The sequence below is a fragment of the Anguilla anguilla genome, chromosome 9, assembly GCF_013347855.1.
Source record: "Anguilla anguilla isolate fAngAng1 chromosome 9, fAngAng1.pri, whole genome shotgun sequence".
NCBI lineage: Eukaryota > Metazoa > Chordata > Actinopteri > Anguilliformes > Anguillidae > Anguilla > Anguilla anguilla.
Window position 1 is genome coordinate 54,720,273 of NC_049209.1, and position 21,279 is coordinate 54,741,551.

Consider the following 21,279-nt stretch of genomic DNA (forward strand, 5'->3'; position numbering starts at 1 on the left):
ATACACACCTGCCGGAATTCAGACACACTGAAGGTCAAGGCCAACACAAGATGGTAAATGGACTGCATTTATATAGCGCTTTTATCCAAAGCGCTTTTACAACTGATGCCTCTCATTCACCCATTCACACACACTCACACGCCAATGGTGAAAAGCTGCCATGTAAGGTACCAATCAGCTCGTTGGGAGCAATTAGGGGTTAGGTGTCTTGCTCAGGGACACTTCGACACGCCCAGGGCGGGGGATCGAACTGACAACCCTCCGACTACCAGACAACCGCTCTTACCTCCTGAGCTGTCACCCTATGTCCCCACAAGAGGATCACAACCTCCACATTGAAAACAGCGTAGAGAGGAGGAATACTACCACACACACACAAACACACACACACACACACACACCATCACACACAAACACACACACACACACAAACACACACACACACACACACACCATCACACACAAACACACACACACACAATCACACACACACACACACACACACACATTCATTGCTTTGAGATACTGCTTTAACAGCATTGCAGAACTGTATTTATGTAATTACCAGAAAAAACACAGCACCTAAACTGCACACAGATGTTTGCTTCTGCAATTTATGCAGAGACGCAGAATGTGGTGTGACATTGTGTCTGTATAAATACATATCAGCTTTCTCATCTCAGAGTATAAGGCCTCAACAGGATGCCAGTCAACAAACTGACAAAATTGAATAAGGACATTATGACATGATCAATGTATCATTGATTACTGTGCTAAAGAGTCAGAGAGAGGCTGAAGGTTTGGGGTGGAAGAAACAGAGACACAGACAGACAAAGAGAGATAAAGGGAGACACAGAGATACACAGTGAGAAATAGAGACACAGAGAGACACAGTGAGACACAGTGACACAGAGAGACACAGAGAGACACAGTGAGACACAGTGAGATAAGCACACTGATGAAGGGGCCCAGCAGCACACAGATCTGTCCCAGGCCTCACAGAATTACGCGCCAGCTAACAACGACAGGGTGTTCCCGTCCTCGTGAGTGAGTACGGCGAGCAGTGTGGTCGACAAATTGCCCCCACTTTCCACTCCCGTTATTGCTTCAATATTTCAGATCAGTAACCATAGCGACAGGGTTGGGGGTGGGGGGGTGGGGGGTGTGGGACTGCCTTCGTGATTAAACCAGTGGATAAACTGGTAACAGCCCTGAACGTGTTTTCCATGATAAACAAACTGAACAATGTTAGCCTGCCTGACCCATCAGAAGCTGTCTAATCGCATTCCAACAGTACATCTGTGTGTTTCCCGTAAAAGCATTAGAGAGACAGTGGGAAGCTGGGCTCTGGTCTCCGGGCTGTAAGCTAAAAGCGCTAACAGAGCGCAGGACTCAGGGCAGCTTTACCCCACTAAACAGGAAGCAGCTCCCATCACACACACAGCCAGCCGCATTTACATGCTGGCAGAGCAGAGGAGGTCCACACGGCAGAGTTAAGAGTTAAGAATTAAGAGTTATGCCTTATGATCAGGCGCATAATTAAAAAGCGCTGCGGAGACAGGGAGAAACAGAGAGAGATCCAGGCTGATACGTGCGTAACGGTGCAGAGCAGTCGCTCTTACATTCCTGCAAAAACAAAAAAAAAGATAAAGTTGTGCAATAGCCATCGGCAGATGGTATCCAGGCTCACGCCAATGTAGCAGGTTATGAATTTCACAAAATTGGTCCTTCTTTATATAGATATTTTTGGGTAATAACCTCCCCCTGATATTTGTTTTGGGATCTGCTCACATTTTGGCAGCAGGTACAGGTGTGCACTCTGTCTGGGTCAAAGCACTAAGTGCTGACAGACAGCCATGCAACGGCTGGTCTGGTTCCGCATAACACATGTACATAAATGTAGGAAAAAATGTATCTGTAATCTGTAATGTATGAAAAAATGCAGCATCTTGTGATAACTTTGTGAGTGTGTAGTTTGAGTGTGTAGTTTGTGAGACATTACATTACATTACAGACTGTAGTTTGAGTGTGTAGTTTGTGAGACTGTAGTTTTAGTGTGTAGTCTGAGTGTGTAGTTTGTGAGACTGTAGTTTGAGTGTGTAGTCTGAGTGTGTAGTTTGTGAGACTGTAGTTTGAGTGTGTAGCCTGAGTGTGTAGTTTGTGAGACTGTAGTTTGAGTGTGTAGTCTGAGTGTGTAGTCTGTGAGACTGTAGTTTGAGTGTGTAGTCTGAGTGTGTAGTCTGTGAGACTGTAGTTTGAGTGTGTAGTCTGAGTGTGTAGTCTGTGAGACTGTAGTTTGAGTGTGTAGTCTGAGTGTGTAGTTTGTGAGACTGTAGTTTGAGTGTGTAGTCTGAGTGTGTAGTTTGTGAGACTGTAGTTTGAGTGTGTAGCCTGAGTGTGTAGTTTGTGAGACTGTAGTTTGAGTGTGTAGTCTGAGTGTGTAGTTTGTGAGACTGTAGTTTGAGTGTGTAGTCTGAGTGTGTAGTCTGTGAGACTGTAGTTTGAGTGTGTAGTCTGAGTGTGTAGTTTGTGAGACTGTAGTTTGAGTGTGTAGTCTGAGTGTGTAGTTTGTGAGACTGTAGTTTGAGTGTGTAGTCTGAGTGTGTAGTTTGTGAGACTGTAGTCTGAGTGTGTAGTCTGTGAGACTGTGGTTTGAGTGTGTAGTCTGAGTGTGTAGTTTGTGAGACTGTAGTTTGACAGGCCTTAAGGAAGGCCGTCTCTCCGGTGCTTTCATCCTAACGAGCAGCCCTTTAATTGGGTCTCACAGAGCTGCTGATTGAGTTCCTGTGTTTGACATCACTTGAGAGCTCATGCTTGCAGGAAAGAGTTGCTGAAAGTGTGTTTGTCTTAAAGATAAAAGAATTTCTTCATCATATTCTCTTCAAATGAACCTGCTGTCACCACCTCGTCGAACACTAATCTCAGGTGTTAATATAGTCTGTCTGCCATTTTCTGATCTGGTTTTCTCATCTCCAACCTGTACTATACTTCTGAAGTACCACATACAGTACATCTGCACTCTCTCCCCCTCCCCCTCCCCCCCCCTCTTTCCTTCTCTCTCCAGTGAGGAACATTCACTGGTGCAGCAACAGTATTGCCAAATAGTTTGGGTGGGCATCTGTTAATGTGCTGATGTGTGCATCAGTTTATGAATGTGTGTGTGTGTGTGTGTGTATGCGTGTGCATGCGTGTGTATGTGTGTGTGCGCGCGTGCGTGCATGTGTGTGTGTTTATGCAAGTATGTGTGTGTGTATGTGTGTACCTGTGTGTGTCTGTCTGTGCATGTGTGTGCGCATCGGTGTGTGTGTGAGTGTGTGTGTGAATGTGTGTGTGTTGTGTGTGTGTGTATGTGTATGCGTGTGTATGTGTGTGTGTGTGTGTGTGTGCGTATGTGTGTGCGTGTGTGTGTATAGATGTGTATGCATGTGCGTGTGTGTGTGTGTGAGTGGGTGTGTGTTGTGTGTGTGTGTGCGTCTGCGTGTGTGTGTGAGTGTGTGTGTGTGAGTGGGTGTGTGTTGTGTGTGTGCGTATGTGTATGCGTGTGTGTGTGCGTGTGTGTATGTGTGTGCGTGTGTGTGCGTATGTGTGTGCGTGTGTGTGTATATATGTGTGTGCGTGTGTGTGTGTGTGTTTATGTATGAGCTTATTTTGTGGAACTGGATGGCCTCCCCACTGTTTGCAGTGCATTTTGTCTGGAATGAGGCTGTTTGCTCAGAACACTGCCGCCATCATAATGAGAACACATAACTGCCATATTTATAATTCATAAACCTGCTTCTCACTAAAAAGCTCCAGCTACACAATCATTTGCATCAGCGTCTTCCTGAAGCAGAAGAAGCTCTGCGGTGTTTCACAGCGATTATGTGCTTATGTGTTTGTTTAGCAGACTGATTCACGCAGTACTGTCCGCACAAAACCACACATTAATACACAGGGACGTCACTGCAGTTATTAATAGGGTATAAACACACACAGGGATTATATGTTCTATTTTATCACTACAGAACAAACTACTGTAAAACTTAATCTTTCAGCAGAGAGGGGAGCTAAAAAAAGGGTCTTGGCAGAGACAAATATCCAAACGAAATGATAAAATATATACACATATATACGCATATATCCCTAGTAAACGCCAGGAGAGAGACTGCAGCAGCTAAAGCAGCATGCTCGAACCCTGGCTCAGCGTGTCTCTGCCAGGGCGGCCTGCACGGGTCCTTCTCCACCGGAGACACGAGGCCAGAGAGAGGGACAGCGGCCGCTCCCCCCGACATGGACAGGGAGATCAGCCGCCATTACCATGCAGCGAAGCCCCGCCCACTCGTGCAGAAACTTTGGGCGGAGCTTTATTGGCCCCTACATCCACATGCCAGAGGTAAAATCTGATTGGCCCAGTCAGTCAAACCCCTCCCCCCTCTGGGATGGTGCAATGAGACCCCGCCCCCTTGGCCACGCCCCTGAGCCACACGCTGATAGAGGCTGGCCGCTGGCGGCTAACGTTAGCATTCAGAGCACAGGCAGCGGGGATTAATGACATCAGCAGAGTGAGCATCCATCTTAATCAATAAGACTCCAGCAGTACTCTACAACATTCAGCACAAACACACATTTACACACACACTAACACACACAAACACACATTTACACACACAATAACACACACGTTAACACTCACAATAACACACATATTTACACTCACACACACACATTTACATACACACTAACACACACAAACACACATTTACACACAATAACATACACGTTAACACTCACAATAACACATATTTACACTCACACACACACATTTACACACACACTAACACACACAAACACACATTTACACACACAATAACACACACGTTAACACTCACAATAACACACATATTTACACTCACACACACACATTTATACACACAATAACACACATGTTAACACTCACAATAACACATATTTACACACACACACACACATTTACACACACACTAACACACACAAACACACATTTACATACACACACACATAAATACACACACGTTCCTCTAGTTTGAGGGTGACAGATATGTCACCTGAATGAAAAATCTTGTAATGTTGCTCCTGTAGTCAGCACCTTGACCTTGTGTGACAGCAGAGTTTGTGAGCGAACGGTAAATTCAGTCTTCAGAGCGACTGTCTGGGCTCTTAAATCAGACACACACACAGACAGAGGGACAGCAGAGCTGTCCGGCCAGCTGCCTGTTTCACGCAGAACACACACACAGGTGCCTGTTTCACGCAGAACACACACACAGGTGCCTGTTTTCACACAGAACACACAGAACCTCACATCCCTGTCACACACCTGTGCAAACCCTCATGTGGAGGAAAACACTGCAGCTCACAATGCCAAGAAAATCAATATCAACCCATTTCATTTCTTAAACACACAACCGAGAAATTAGTGCGTGAAGGAAAAGCGGAACTAACTGATAAATAAGCAGCCAGGAGATAAAAAGGTTAATTGAGAGTCGGTAGACCAGGAAGCTCGTTAGTGAGGTAGCCGGCCAGGGAGAAGACTGAGTGTTGTGCTTCTGTCTGGCCTGGTCCACATTCTCTGTGCTCACATCCTGTGACTGACACAACGGTGATTACGATTGGCCATCTGCTGAGATTGACCCGCCCCTCTGTCCCTATCAGGGCCTCTGACAGGACGGACTTAGGGAAAACAGCCAGGTGGAGTAAGTGTATTTACACTGTGAGAAATCCAACGCATACACACAAGGACATACACACACACACACACACACACACACCAGACACCCTCACAAACACGTGCTTGCATGTGTGCATGTGCATGTGTATTGTGTATATGTGTGTATAGGTGCGTGTGTGTGTGTATGTTTATTGCATATGTGTGTGTGTGTGTGTGTGTGTGTGTATATGTTTACTGCGTATATGTCTGTGTGTGTGTGTGTGTGTGTATATATGTTTATTGCGTTTATGTGTGTTTGTGTGTGTGTGTATGTTTATTGCGTATATGTCTGTGTGTGTGTGTGTGTGTGTGCGCGTGCGTGCGTGTGTCTTCCTCATTCAGTTGTCATTCTGCCAGTCTGGCATATGGTGCTACTCAACTGAAAGCTTTCCTGATGTGTAAATATGAGTATCTGACACAGGCGGAATGCTTTCAAAATGAACCTGTTCATTCTGACATCAGCTTATGTGCTTTTCCTGAATTAACCTGTAACAGAAACTACTGAAGGTAGAAATGTGCAGTTAGTGTTAATGAGTTGAAATGTGGGATTAGTGTTAAGGTGCTGAAATGTGGGTTTAGTGTTATGGTGCTGAAATGTGGGTTTAGTGTTAAGGTGCTGAAATGTGGGTTTAGTGTCAAGGTGATGAAATGTGGGTTTAGTGTTAAGGTGCAGAAATGTGGGTTTAGTGTCAAGGTGATGAAATGTGGGTTTAGTGTTAAGGTGCTGAAATGTGGGTTTAGTGTTAATGTGCTGTAATGTGGGTTTAGTGTTAAGGTGCTGAAATGTGGTTTTAGCGTTAAGGTGCTGAAATGTGGGTTTAGTGTTAATGTGCTGCAATGTGGGTTTAGTGTTAAGGTGCTGAAATGTGGGTTTAGTGTTAATGTGCTGTAATGTGGGTTTAGTGTTAATGTGCTGAAATGTGGGTTTAGTGTTAATGTGCTGAAATGTGGGTTTAGTGTTAAGGTGCTGTAATGTGGGTTTAGTGTTAAGGTGCTGTAATGTGGGTTTAGTGTTAATGTGCTGAAATGTGGGTTTAGTGTTAATGTGCTGAAATGTGGGTTTAGTGTTAAGGTGCTGAAATGTGGGTTTAGTGTTAAGGTGCTGTAATGTGGGTTTAGTGTTAAGGTGCTGTAATGTGGGTTTAGTGTTAAGGTGCTGTAATGTGGGTTTAGTGTTAAGGTGCTGTAATGTGGGTTTAGTGTTAAGGTGCTGAAATGTGGGTTTAGTGTTAAGGTGCTGTAATGTGGGTTTAGTGTTAAGGTGCTGAAATGTGGGTTTAGTGTTAAGGTGCTGTAATGTAGGTTTAGTGTTAAGGTGCTGAAATGTGGGTTTAGTGTTAAGGTGCTGTAATGTGGGTTTAGTGTTAAGGTGCTGAAATGCGAGCTCTGTTAGGACTCTGTTGGACACAGAGATGTGATTTAGACTTCAGTTCAGAGCAGCTCAGACCGCTCTATACATCTCCTGGAATAATTACAATATGACATTTTCAATCTGGGGATAGCTGCAGCTACTGGAGGATTCAGCAGCTAAATAAATCATCAGAGAGAGAGAAGAGAGAGAGAGAGAGAGAGAGAGGGGACTAGCTGAGCTCACTAACTAGCTAAGAAAATAGCACAATTTGTGACAAACTAAGAGCAATAAAAAAGGAGCAAAGCACTGACTCTGAGACAGGAGTTTGAGTGATGCCGTGCCCTGAGAGGGGGGATAGAGAGAGAGAGAGAGGGGGAGGGGGGGGGGAGAGGGAGAGGGGGAGAGAGAGAGGGGGGGAGAGAGAGAGAGAGAGAGAGAGGGGGAGAGGGGGAGAGAGAGAGAGGGGGGAGAGGGAGAGAGAGAGAGAGAGAGAGGGAGAGGGGGAGAGAGAGAGAGGGGAGAGAGAGAGAGAGAGGGGGGGGAGAGAGAGAGAGAGGGTAAACAAGTTCAGAGTGATACACCCTCCTGCTCTCCTCTCTTCAGAGTGATTCTCCTCTTTCTTCCTGTTTTTCATCCTTATCTAATTGTAAATATTTTCTGTCAGCTTTTCCCCGTGTGAAGGCATTTCTGAGGCCCTTATGCGTGTGTGGAGCGACCGAATAAAGCTGTTTGGGTGAGATTTGTGAGGAAACTGCACACGTGTCAGCCTGCTGAAACCCACACCGCTGCAATCCAGCCAACTCCAGATTCCGCTGTGCGTTTTTTTCTTCTTCAAATAAGCAGTTTAACAGAAGACCGCGTGTATTATAAATCCCGTTTCTGTACCGCAGTCTGTGCGCTTGGGAGAAAAGCATCACTACAGAATTACAGCAGAATATGCAAACATTTTGGGCAGCATCGTGCTGCATATGGCCACTTCAGTTGATTTTCTGTTGTGTTCCTGAACCCTATTTTAAAATGACTTCCAGCCAAAACTTACATATTCTGAGATATTAGAGATGATATGAGAGAAATCCCATCACGATGAGTCAAAGTGCAGCTTCACCACTCAGGAGCATGGCAACAGGTCCTGGTCTAAAGAAACACAACACAAATCTCAGTATGGTTCAGCTGTACAGTCAGGCTCAGTGTGGTTCAGCTGCACAGTCAGGCTCAGTATGGTTCAGCTGTACAGTTAGGCTCAGTATGGTTTAGCTGTACAGTCAGGCTCAGTATGGTTCAGCTGTACAGTTAGGCTCAGTATGGTTCAGCTGTACAGTCAGGCTCAGTATGGTTCAGCTGTACAGTTAGGCTCAGTATGGTTCAGCTGTACAGTTAGGCTCAGTATGGTTCAGCTGTACAGTCAGGCTCAGTATGGTTCAGCTGTACAGTTAGGCTCAGTATGGTTCAGCTGTACAGTCAGGCTCAGTATGGTTCAGCTGTACAGTCAGGCTCAGTATGGTTCAGCTGTACAGTCAGGCTGAGCACATCATCTTCCTAACTGGGGGAGGGGCCGATAAATCTGTGGCCAATCGATGGGCTCTGGGATTCTGAGGGGGAGTGGATGATGGAGGGTGGTGACCTCTCATCCTTTCCCGCCCACAGACAGGGCTCAAGCTAAAGCCTGGAGAAGTGGACTGTGAATGTATTATAACTGTATATTACTGTTTAATTACAGTACATTACTGCATTATTGCTGTACTCTACTAATGCATTATTACGTTACATTACTATATTACAGTATTATCGCCATATATTACTGTTTAATTACATTACATTACTGCATTATTGCTGTACTTTATTACTGCACTAATACTTTACATTACCATATATTACAGTATTATCGCTATATATTACTGTTTTATTACAGTACATTACTACATTATTACTATATTATTGCATTAATACTGTACATTACCATATATTACAGTATTATAGCTGTATATTACTGTACATTACTATTTAATTACAGTACATTACTGTATTATTACTGTACAATACTATATTATAACACATTAATCCACATTGTAGTATTATTACTGTACATTACTGTATTAAAACTGTATTATTAATGTACATAATTTCCCTATAACTGTACACTACTGAATTGTAACTGTATTATGACTAGGGATATCAGTTTCCTCTCCTGCAGTTCAGCCATCCGTCAGCAAAGGGCTGATGGATCCCTCGTCCCTCTGCAAAAGGTCGATAGGGCCTTCTTGTCAATCAATTATTACAGTGTCCCTCCCCAGTAATCCACATCAATGGGCACTTAATTAAGCCCAGACAATGACTGACAGCAGTGCGCCCTTACCGTCACATGCTGCTTTCACAGACCCAAAGGCGAGTTCACAGACCCACAGACGAGCTCACAGACACACAGAGGCATTCACAGACACACAGAGGCATTCACAGACCCAAAGGCGAGTTCACAGACCCACAGACGAGCTCACAGACACACAGAGGCATTCACAGACACACAGAGGCATTCACAGACCCAAAGGCGAGTTCACAGACCCACAGACGAGCTCACAGACACACAGAGGCATTCACAGACACACAGAGGCATTCACAGACCCAAAGGCGAGTTCACAGACCCACAGACGAGCTCACAGACACACAGAGGCATTCACAGACCCAAAGGCGTGTTCACAGACCCAAAGGCGTGTTCACAGACCCAAAGGCGAGTTCACAGACCCAAAGGCGAGTTCACAGACACACAGACGTGTTCACAGACACACAGAGGCATTCACAGACACACAGAGGCATACACAGATGCGCAGGGGTGTTCACAGACGAGCTCACAGACACACAGAGGCATTCACAGACACACAGAGGCATTCACAGACGCGCAGGCGTGTTCACAGACACACAGACTCACTACTCCCACAAATTTGTAAACTTTTGTGAAATTGCTAGAACAAATGCCACTCACAAGTCTTACGAAGTTAACATTACAATTTAAATAAAGTGCGTTTGGCATCAAGCTTTTGAGGGTATTGCTGTATGCTTTCAACACGTAACTCGAATTGTCAGAGACAAACGAAGTTACATTGTTGGAGCCTAAGTTATGTAGTTATGGTTTGATGTTAATCGTGACTGAGCTGGAACTTAAAGCATCACGGTACACGGTGTCGGAAAAATACCTTTAAATTGGATGCGATTGATTTTCCTGCAGAATCTGTTGACTGGCCTGTGACCATCTTGTCTCTATGCCAACCCACAGCCTGCGGCACACACTTCTGCCAAATCAGTTTTGGGGGAATATCCGCAGTTCTTGCATACCTATTTAAAAATTAGCATAATTTAGGATTATTCGTTTTTTCAAAGGGGAATCTTTGCACTCAAAAATGCCTCCATTAAATCTTATCTGTCTGCTGCTCAGTCCTGTCTCTTAACTGACTGAGGATTCCCCATGCAGTTTATCTCAGACTGTGAGTGATGTTTTTGTCTGTAAATGCTGCTCTGTTGTTGTTGTTTGTGCCTGTATGGATTAGTTGTACTGGGTAAAATAAAAGGACCCCACTGGTGTGCAGTGTGGCAGGGGGGTACTGCTACACCCAGACCCCACAAATTATAACTGTCCATTACTGTATAAAAACTGCATTCTGTATTATTAGTGTTATAACTGTACACTATTACTCATCATTTTTTATTTTTTTTTATCAAGCATTTTTGTTCTACACATATAATATATACATATAAATAGAACTAGCCTTATGTAAGTCTATGCAGTCTTAGCAGACACTTTTATCCAAAGCGTATGTATATGAATTCATACATTTTTCCACATATCGTCCCCTGGGATGGAACCCACAACCTTTGCGTTGTTAGGGCAACACCCTACCGGGGGAGCCACGGGACTACAGAACACATCCCTGTTTAATGCCCCTGTTCATCCTGACCTCACTGGGGCTCCTTCTCTGCGCTCACAGCTCTCGGGGGCGAGGGGGGGGGGGGCCCCAGCTTTACGCGACAGCTCCCTGGCCCCGCTGCGAGCCGCCACCCCCCCGCAGCACTGAATAATTAAAGCAGGAAACCCCAGAACTGAGGGTCAGGCCACACTTCACCACAACAACACAGACCGCTTCCCTCGCTCAATATGTTTACCCTGGAAAGAGAAAAACAAACATGCTGACATCATCAGTGCGCTTTCAGAAGCATACCGGGTCAAATATGCAGCTCAAATTCTTCTGCTTTGAGCCCTTAGACTGAGACTGCAGTACTGATGCTACAGCCCTGAGACCAGAGCACTGAGACTACAATACTGAAACCACAGCACTGACACTGCAGAACTAAGACTACAGCCCTGAGACCAGAGCACTGAGACTACAATACTGAAACCACAGCACTGACACTGCAGAACTAAGACTACAGCCCTGAGACCAGAGCACTGAGACTACAATACTGAAACCACAGCACTGACACTGCAGAACTAAGACTACAGCACTGAGACCGGAGCACTGAGACTACAATACTGAAACCACAGCACTGACACTGCAGAACTAAGACTACAGCACTGAGACCGGAGCACTGAGACTACAATACTGAAACCACAGCACTGACACTGCAGAACTAAGACTACAGCACTGAGACCAGAGCACTGAGACTACAATACTGAAACCACAGCACTGAGACTGTAGAACTAAGACCACAGCACTGAGACAGAGTACAACACAGAAACCACAGCACTGAGACAGACTATAACACTGAAACCACAGCACTGAGACTACAACACTAAGACATTCAGACTGAGAGTACAACACTGAGACTACAGTACTGAGCCTGAAAATACAGAGTTGAAACTCCATGACTGAGGCAGTTTTCACACTGGTGGTTCAGTCCAAATCCAGGCATGGTTCGCCTCAAAATATGGTAATAAGAAAGCTATTTTCTCAACTTAGGAGCCAACTAAGTTACCGTACCCGAGTTCACCTGCATGAGATGTTCTGAGAAAGATCCCAACCGAACTGTGGCACGGTCGGACCGCGTGCGGCGAGGCCTGTGTGCTCGTTCACTGAGTTCCACATTCGGCTCAGTGTCCAGAGGCGGCTGCAGACCCGAAAGACAAACAAGCCAGAATAATTCTCTTTAAACTGATCACCGGTCTCAACCTGTTAAATTAATTTCCCTTGATTAACAAGCTTGCCAACAATCTGATTGTTCAGACCTTAGAATAATCAATTGGCATGTGAACACACAGCGTCTTCCTTCCCATCATGTTAGGGAGCTTAAATGATAAATTAAATTTACAAAAATCAGCTTTAATCGCGAAGCACACGTAATGAAAAAAGACACAACACTCTGTTATCTACCACATTACCTGTCAGTTAACCTGCAAAAAAAGGCTGTCTAAAAAAGTCTGCGCTTCAAGATCGTTTAAATCACAAAAATCTGCAGATTGCAGATCTTGGCCATGAATAGTCTCCAAGAGTGGGTGCAGAGAATTATGGGTAGGCTACATATGGCCACAATTTTAAATAATATCGATAAAACGTGTCAAATAGCTGAAAAAAGGTCAATAATCAGTTTAAAGGGAAATTCTTCCGCCCTGTGGATTGCCAGCTCAGCAGCTGCCAGTGAGTGTCACCAAACAAACCGAAACATAACCAAAACCGCTAAGAGCACTTATCTTTCCATTTTCACTGGTAGTCACAGGTTAGCTTTCAGCAGGTGAGCTGGTAAGATACACACACTAAAAACAAACTGAGCGCTCTCTCCTCCAACCCATGTTGCCTGGCAACGGTGGTTAACAGCTGCTGGTAGTACTGTTGGCGATGAATGTACTATGCTAATGTACCGCGGTTCAGATCAACAGTACCAGTCTGGAGACTACAGCACTGAGACTGCAGCACTGAGACTACAGCACTGAGACTGCAGCACTGAGACTACAGCATTGAGACTGCAGCACTGAGACTACAGCAATGAGACTGCAGCACTGAGACTACAGCACTGAGACTGCGGCCCTGAGACTACAGCACTGAGACTGCAGCACTGAGACTACAGCACTGAGACTGCAGCAGTAAGACTGCAGCAATGAGACTGCAGCACCAAGACTACAGCACTGAGACTGCACCACTGAAACTACAGCACTGAGACTGAGACTTCAGCACCAAGACTACAGCAGTGATACTGAGACTTCAGCACTAAGACTACAGCACTGAGACTGCAGCACAGACTACAGCACTGAGACTGCAGCACTAAGACTACAACACTGAGACAACAGCACTGAGACTGCAGCACTGAGACTACAGCACTGAGACTGAGACTTCAGCACTAAGGCTACAGCACTGAGACTACAGCACAGACTACAGCACTGAGACTGCAGCAGTAAGACTACAGCACTGAGACTGCAGCACTAAGACTACAGAACTGAGACTGCAGCAGTAAGACTACAGCACTGAGACTGCAGCACTGAGACTGCAGCACTGAGACTGCACCACTGAGACTACAGCACTGAGACTGCAGCAGTAAGACTACAGCACTGAGACTGCAGCACTGAGGCTACAGCAGTAAGACTACAGCACTGAGACTGCAGCCCTGAGACTGCAGCCCTGAGACTGCAGCACTGAGACTACAGCACTGAGACTACAGCCCTGAGACTGCAGCCCTGAGACTGCAGCACTGAGACTACAGCACTGAGACTGCAGCACTGAGACTGCAGCACAGACGAGGCCCCCTCCTCTCCTTTAACCGCTGCCCCACCGACTCCGAGCCTACAGAACGCTGGAGTTTCAACAGCACCTAAAGCAAAGAAGCAAACGCTGAGCCTTATTCACAAAAAAAACTGAAAGCTTTTGTTTGTTTTTTTAAGCATTCACGACCGTGTTTGAAAGCTCTGTTCTGAAAAACAAACGTTGCGTGTCGGGTGTGCGTTTCCATCGGGAGAGCTAGTCCCGACACTCGCTCTGAGGAACATGTCAAATCTGAGTATTCATTTCAAAACAAGCTTTAATAAATTCAACACACTTCTAGGAAGAAAAAATGGTAGCTACAAGCGTAATTTAGGAATTAAAATAACATTTAAACACTGGCTATAACACATCCAAAACATATAGCATAAGCTTATAAAACATAACATACACTCACCGGACAATGGCTGCACGCAATATTGAGTGTATGTGATTTCCACTAATTAAGCTGAAGACGTCACATACACGTAATAAATGCATAAACCACCACCTGTAATTATAGGTGAAGTGAATCCAACGATTTTTTATTATTTTATGAAGTAAAGGCAACAATTAATTTTTTGAGTGTGCTTAATATTGTTGCATGCAACTACTGTCCAATATTTTTTTGTGTATATCACATTGCTAACATTTTTAAAATGAAATTTTCTAATCTTAGAAAATTTGTACCGGTTATGTAAATAGTCTATATCGAAATAATGGCAGAAAGACAGGCCATATGACTGTGCATTCTGGCAATACAAGAAATTGTTAGTTTTGTGGGGGTTTTGTGTAGTACACACCTGTGTACACGCAGGTGTTACCACACCATATTAAACAAAAGCAGGAAAAAAACATCAAGCTATTTAGTTAACATTATACTACATGGCTCTCTTTTACCTAATTTCCTGTCTAGTTATTGCAGGCTGCAGTTCTGAGTAGCAATCAGAGAACAAGGAAATATCACAAGCTAGCCTGCTAACGACCGAGATAACATACACCAGGCACACCACTGACTGAGACTACAGACATCACGGCACACCACTGTCTGAGACTACAGACACCACAGCACACCACTGACTGAGACTACAGACACCACGGCACACCACTGACTGAGACTACAGCAGAGGGTGAAACGGCAGCCCTGGGCATGCAGCACTTGTGAGGTATGGGTACCATTTCCATCCTGTTCGTATGAATGATAATAAAAATGTATTCCGCTATATCAGTAATGACATTTGCATTACCCAAGGTAAAGTTGTCCATAAAACAAACAAAGTAATGAATAAATAAATGTGCCTTCACTGACCATACCGCCAGGCACACCCTAATCACCTGACTGACCTGGACCGGTGGTCGTCTGACAGGCAGAGTCCCTGCGTGTGAGCTGATTTAAAGCCGAGCCAGCTGCGCAGCAGGTACAGGGAAAGGTTAGCAGACTGGAGCTCTGCTTTACATTTCATCACTCATGCACTTAGTAAACGCCCTTCACACACAGCGACACAGCGCCGACGCCCATTTCTCATCCCATAATCTGCATCCCGCCGGAGCAGCTGGGCTATCCTGGCGCTGTGCACCTGCTCTGCTGCACCCAGAACAACAAGCTACAACTGTTACTAAACCCTACTGTCCTGAGGACCAGAGTCCAGCACTCTGACTGCTATTAAACTCTACTGCCCTGAGGCCCAGCGCTCTGACTGCTATTAAACTCTACTGCCCTGAGGACCAGCGCTCTCACTACTATTCAACTCTACTGCCCTGAGGCCCAGAGTCCAGCGCTCTGACTGCTATTCAACTCTACTGCCCTGAGGCCCAGAGTCCAGCGCTCTGACCGCTATTAAACTCTACTGCCCTGAGGCCCAGCGCTCTGACTGTTATTCAACTCTACTGCCCTGAGGCCCAGAGTCCAGCGCTCTGACTGTTATTCAACTCTACTGCCCTGAGGCCCAGATTCCAGCGCTCTGACTGCTATTCAACTCTACTGCCCTGTGGCCCAGAGTCCAGCATTCTCACTGCTATTCAACTCTACTGCCCTGAGGCCCAGAGTCCAGCGCTCTGACTGCTATTCAACTCTACTGCCCTGAGGCCCAGAGTCCAGCGCTCTGACCACTGCTAAACTCTACTGTCCAGAGGCCCAGCGCTCTGACTGCTATTAAACCCTACTGCCCTGAGGCCCAGAGTCCAGCGCTCTGACTGCTATTAAACTCTACTGGCCCAAGGCCCAGAGTCCAGCGCTCTGACCACTACTAAACTGTACTGCCCAGAGGACCAGAGTCCAGCGCTCTGACCACTACTAAACTCTACTGTCCTGAGGACCAGAGTCCAGCGCCCTGACTGCTATTAAACTCTACTGCCCCAAGGCCCAGAGTCCAGCGCTCTGAAAACTACTAAACTCTACTGTCCTGAGGACCAGAGTCCAGCGCCCTGACTGCTATTAAACTCTACTACCCTGAGGCCCAGAGTCCAGCGCTCTGACTGCTATTAAACTCTACTGCCCTGAGGCCCAGAGTCCAGCGCTCTGACTGCTATTAAACTCTACTACCCTGAGGCCCAGAGTCCAGCACTCTGACCGCTATTCAACTCTACTGCCCTGAGGCCCAGAGTCCAGCGCTCTGACCACTGCTAAACTCTACTGTCCAGAGGCCCAGCGCTCTGACTGCTATTAAACCCTACTGCCCTGAGGCCCAGAGTCCAGCGCTCTGACTGCTATTAAACTCTACTGGCCCAAGGCCCAGAGTCCAGCGCTCTGACCACTACTAAACTGTACTGCCCAGAGGACCAGAGTCCAGCGCTCTGACCACTACTAAACTCTACTGTCCTGAGGACCAGAGTCCAGCGCTCTGACCACTACTAAACTCTACTGTCCTGAGGACCAGAGTCCAGCGCCCTGACTGCTATTAAACTCTACTGCCCCAAGGCCCAGAGTCCAGCGCTCTGAAAACTACTAAACTGTACTGCCCAGAGGACCAGAGTCCAGCGCTCTGACCACTACTAAACTCTACTGTCCTGAGGACCAGAGTCCAGCGCCCTGACTGCTATTAAAATCTACTACCCTGAGGCCCAGAGTCCAGCGCTCTGACTGCTATTAAACTCTACTGCCCTGAGGCCCAGAGTCCAGCGCTCTGACTGCTATTAAACTCTACTACCCTGAGGCCCAGAGTCCAGCACTCTGACCGCTATTCAACTCTACTGCCCTGAGGCCCAGAGTCCAGCGCTCTGACTGCTATGTGAGTGTGTGTGCATATATACTGTATATATATATGTTAAAGGTTGATATTCAGTATACAGAAATTGAACGATTGAAGATTCAGTATCAGCCTATAGTAGACCCTGATCCAGAGCATCGTATACGGGCACATTTTACATGCAGGCCATTTAAACAGGTGGACATTCGCGCAGGTTAAGTCCCTGCATTGCTTAAGTTTACCTGAACCCACAACCTCGGACTTAAAGGCCCAGTTCCTTCCCCACTACAGTACATAGCCACACAAACAAACCATCAAAACAATGACTTAACTGGAAGCACATTACACATTTATAGCACTGTACATATTTCTCTGAAAGACACTTTTTCAAAAGGTCAGTCGAATTCAGTGGGTAGCACTGAGTTTTAAATAGAATCCCCAGAGAAAAAACAGGCTATCGAAATAGCCTGACCCCAAAATGGAGGTGAGCGGCGTCTCTGATCCAGTGAACAGGCCGCACGCGCGGGAGCCAAACGATAGCGGGTTTAATGGGAGGAGTGTTTACGCTTAGTCTGCGGCTGCCTCATTGCTGTGCTAAAAGCACCTCCTGAAATTTACCTGAAGCATATTTACACCCGAGCCCCTATTCTACTGACAGAAATCAAGCTGGAGAGTCTGTATAAAGCTACAGATGCATTTCCAGTGTAATGCTAGTAAAATAATTGAGAGGAGCTAACTAATCAATATCAACATTGCTATGTATGAACAGTATGCATCCCATTGTCACGTAACTGTCTCTCATCGTTCTGACTGTCTTTTAGCTTGCTCTCGATCTCTGTCTATTTATCTGTCTGTCTGTCTGTCTGCCTGTCTGTCTGTCTGTCTGTCTGCCTGTCTGCTTGTCTGCCTGCCTGTCTGTCTGTCTGTCTGTCTCTCAGACTGCACCCTGTGGTTTTAGATAATCAGAGCCTGTGCTGCTGTTTGATGCTTCATATAAACACAACAGGAAGTAGTTTCCTGCCCCCCTCCCCCTCCCCCTCCCCCTCCCCCTCCCACTGTGCTCTACTGCAGTGTGGCAGGACCACACGGCCCCCACCCATCCCAGAACATTCACCAGTTCTCCTCATGAAGGCAGATTAGAGTGCATCTAACAGTACAGTGATAAGTGAATTATTCACTTTACGGAGTCCTTCCTGCTGAATTACCAGCAGTTCCTCCACTGAGAAACTCTACTGCCCTGAAGCCCAGAGTTAAATGCTCTGACCCCTATTGAACTCTACTGCCCCAAGGCCCAGCGCTCAGACCGATATTCAACTCTACTGCCCCAAGGCCCAGCGCTCTGACTGATATTCAACTCTACTGCCCCAAGGCCCAGCGCTCTGACCGATATTCAACTCTACTGCCCCAAGGCCCAGTGCTCTGACCGATATTCAACTCTACTGCCCCAAGGCCCAGCGCTCTGACCAATATTCAACTCTACTGCCCCAAGGCCCAGCACTCTGACCGATATTCAACTCTACTGCCCCAAGGCCCAGCGCGCTGACCAATATTCAACTCTACTGCCCTGAGGCCCAAAGTCCAGCGCTCTGACCGATATTCAACTCTACTGCCCCAAGGCCCAGCGCGCTGACCAATATTCAACTCCACTGCCCTGAGGCCCAGAGTCCAGCGCTCTGACCGATATTCAACTCTACTGCCCCAAGGCCCAGCGCGCTGACCAATATTCAACTCCACTGCCCTGAGGCCCAGAGTCCAGCGCTCTGACCGCTATTAAACTCTACTGCCCTGAGGCCCAGCGCTTTGACTGCTATTAAACTCTACTGCCCTGAGGCCCAGAGTCCAGCGCTCTGACCGCTACTCCACGCTGCTGCTCCCTGGTGCTGCTCCATGTGAGAGTTAAAGCGTGTGTATGGTGCTGGATTACGCAGCGCTGGGTCTCACACACACATCCAGGCCCCTCAGATCAGAACACTGCTCCTCTGTCTGAACTCAATCCTGCCATTCACCATCTCCAGCTAACCAGCACTGCCCATTGATATGCACTGGCTGTGTGTCAGTGTGCAAGAGCATATCTACTGTGTGTGTGTGTCTGTACTGATGTGTGTGTGTGTGTGTGTCAGTGTGTCAGTGTGCAAGAGCATATCTACTGTGTGTGTGTCTGTATTGATGTGTGTGTGTGTCTGCGCGTGTGTGCATACACATACGTGTGTTTGTGTGTGTGTGTGTATGTCTGTACTGATGTGTGTGTGTGTTTGTGTGTGTGTGTGTGTGTGTGTGTCTGAGTGAGTGCATACACATACGTGTGCTTGTGTGTGTGTGTGTGTGTGTGCGTGTGTGTTTGGGGTAAGTCAATGGAGGTATAGGTGTACTTTTATGTGAATGTGTTTGTGTGCATGTGCATTTACATGTATGTGTATGTGTTTGTTTATTTGGAATAAGTCAGTGGACATACACATGTATGTTTATGTGAATATGTTTGTGCCTGCGCATGTGTGTGTGTATGTGTATGCTGTGTGTGAATGCATATGTGTGTGTGTATGTGTATGCTGTGTGTGTGTGTATGTGAATGTGTGTGCATGTGTGAATGTGTGTGTGCTTGTGCATATGTGTTTGTGCGTTTGTGAATATGTGTGTGTGTGTGTAAAGACAGTTAAGCTTTAATTGCAAATATGAGATTCACTAAAAAAAGAGGGGGGCTGTGATTGTGAAAGATCGTTAACGCTACAGTTATCTAAGGGTTAAAAATGACCCGCGTCAGAAAGAAAGACGATTGAAGTAAGTAAGCCTCTAAATCATTTTTCGGCCCAAAAAAGCTACCGGGCGAGCATCCATTAATGCCAAAGACAGCAAAATACATATCGATCGTGTCCTAATTAAAGTCCAATCGGGTACGGACCGTCCGGACCGCATACAACCGAGACTAGCTCAGCTCTCGAAAGGGTGACAGGTTGCTATGCAGATCAAACATGGTAACCGAAATTACTTGCTTTAAAAAATGCCGGCCAGTCGACAAACGACGGCCACCGTTATTACCTGCTTAATGAAACGGACGGGTTTTTAAATTTCTCATTTAGCACCTCATTTTCTGCCGGTGACAAGCAGTCCACAAGACGTCTCAATAAATGCCAATCAGCTGTACAATTATAGCGTCGTAGGCGCACATGCACGTACAACATTAGCAATCACATTATACACAGCGGCTACTGTAGGTAATCGGTAAATATGAGACCGTAGGGAGCATAAGAGAAACGCTTACCCGAAATAATCCCAGATTTCCGCGACGGGTTCCACAGATCCGCTTTCGTGTCAAAAAACAAAAAGAAAAGACACAACAATTTTTTGTCGTGTCCTCGGTTTAAAAAAAACGTTGGTTTTGGTATTCTGTTCCTTTCCTTTGGGGAATATTCTTTCAGACCTAACGCGTCTCGCGCTTTCGCACATCAATTCGTGTTCTCCTCTCTCAATCAGCCTGCCCCCTTTCCGAAAAGAACACCTCTTATGTCATACCCCCCTTTCCTCTTTCCGACAACACCCTTCTCTCTCTCCGATGCACAGTTTGATTACCACATCTTTACATCTGGATACAGGAAACCCGCGGGTCCAAGCCTCGTCGGCTCTAAGTTGATGCCTGAAATGTGGCTCGTCTCGTTTTTCCGCGGAAACGCATATTCCACAACAGTTCCCACCACCGCTGCGACACAAAATAAATAAATTTATAAATAACTAAAAAAAATTATAAATCGGAAGGCAGATTTCTCGTTTGGCCCCTCTCGCTCTCCCTCGTATGGTGATTTTTCTCAGATAAAAAAGAGTGAGAGCCTACTCCAGGGTCTTCATCTTCGTTTAGGGCATCCCAGACTTTTAAAAATCAGTGCAGGTAGATTACCTATTTTAGAAACATCCACAATGCCTTTCTTCGCTGGTGTTCAGCAGAGCCTCCGGCTCCTTCGGGAGGGCAAATTGCGAGCTGCCTGAGGGTGTCCGCCTGCTCTTCGGCTTGATGATACCGATACAATATTTCGTGGCTCCTCGGCTGCCCGGCTTCAAAGAGGAAGCTGCGCGCTCTCTCTCTCTCTCTCTCTCTCTCTCTTTCTCCCTCTCTCATATACACATACACTTGGCTCTCTCACACACGCATATACACCTCTCTCTCTTGCCCTCTCTCTCTCAATCGTACATTGATTGCGATTCACGGGGTCCTTGGTGGTAGTTGATATTCCGGGCACCTCACGGCAGCCAGCGCGTTTCCCGTGTTTACCGCTAATATTGCCGTTAATCTCTCACCAGCGTATCCAGTTTAACGCATCT

At 46.3% G+C, this 21,279-nt stretch overlaps 1 protein-coding gene across 3 annotated transcripts in view; it reads right to left on the bottom strand.

Moving 5' to 3' along the window:
• Positions 1–21,279, bottom strand: part of LOC118235511 (neuroligin-2-like) — a 52,941-nt gene that overhangs the window by 31,500 nt on the left and 162 nt on the right. For 2 of the 3 annotated variants that reach the window (XM_035432940.1, XM_035432938.1), the window contains exon 1: positions 20,228–21,279. This exon is cut by the window's right edge. The gene's annotated coding sequence lies outside the window, so the exon portion shown is untranslated. Of the gene's footprint in view, positions 1–8,115; positions 8,211–20,227 lie in introns of all 3 variants that reach the window. The other variant, XM_035432939.1, reaches the window with a different exon arrangement.